This window comes from Octopus bimaculoides, chromosome 16 (genome assembly GCF_001194135.2).
Source record: "Octopus bimaculoides isolate UCB-OBI-ISO-001 chromosome 16, ASM119413v2, whole genome shotgun sequence".
Lineage (NCBI taxonomy): Eukaryota > Metazoa > Mollusca > Cephalopoda > Octopoda > Octopodidae > Octopus > Octopus bimaculoides.
The window spans coordinates 6820512-6821513 of record NC_068996.1 but is presented as its reverse complement, the minus strand read 5'-3'; the positions used below and the strand labels follow the sequence as shown (position 1 = coordinate 6821513).

The 1002-nt window shown below is 40.0% G+C and overlaps 1 long non-coding RNA gene across 1 annotated transcript in view; it reads left to right on the top strand.

Annotated features, from left to right (window-relative positions):
* Positions 1-364: 364 nt before the first annotated feature.
* The window catches only part of LOC128249587 (uncharacterized), a 24632-nt gene continuing 23994 nt past the window's right edge, over positions 365-1002 (top strand). The window contains exon 1 of the long non-coding RNA XR_008265689.1: positions 365-555. This is a non-coding gene — a long non-coding RNA (uncharacterized LOC128249587). The remainder of the gene's footprint in view (positions 556-1002) is intronic.

Below are 1002 nucleotides of genomic sequence, written 5' to 3'. Positions count from 1 at the left end.
TGAGAATATTAATTCTTAATTAAGACTTTTTACAATATCCTGCAGAGCTTTTCCAACTTGTTCTACTTTGGAAAGTCAGAGTCACTAGCTTGCTCCCTATGCTTAAGGAGAGAGACGCAGGAATACATCTTCAGCAGCTGCCCAAAGCCCTTTGAAAGGCTATATAAGAGGGCTTTAAGGACAGGGTAACCATCTGCGCTACACAACAGAACTGCATGAGGATCACAAATACATGCACACACACACACACACCCACACATACACACATATGCACACATATGCGCTCACACAAGCATGCGCGCAGACTGTGGAGAGATAGGCCACAGCATCTGTATGACTGCAAAGATAAAAGTGTACCAAGCAATAGTGCTCACTTCCTTCTGAGATGGCTGTGAAACATAGACACTCTGCAGACTCCATATTAAATGGTTGGACCCACTCCTCTTTCACTGCCTTCTTTCAAATTGAAACATCAAGTGACTGGACAGAATCCCCGACACAGAGATTCTTACAAAATAACATTCTGAGAATAGAAACTTTACTTAACAAACTGAGGTAAGTTGGTCATGTGGTACACATGGAAGACACTCGCTTATAATATACGTGTATGTTTGTATGTGTGTATAACTGTACTTTTATGTACGTATACATTTGTGTGTGTGTGTATGTATGTGTTTGTGTTTGTGCGTACGTGTGCCTGTGTGTGTGTCTGTATTTGTGCTTGTGTGTGTGTTCATGTGTATGTGTGTGTTAAAGACAACCGTGCGAACTCAAAAAGGAGCAATGGTGACGAATGGAAAAACAGAGGACTCCTTTTATTTAAACGTGTCACACGGTCGAACACAAAATAATATATCAAAGATGATATACATGATATGTTATGCGACGATAACATAGATGACCAGTAATGAAAGACCACAACCGTATAAGATGAATAACAGAGATATTTATTGTAGCGTTATAGATGTATGTCTGTGTGAGAGTGTGAATGCGACATATAAG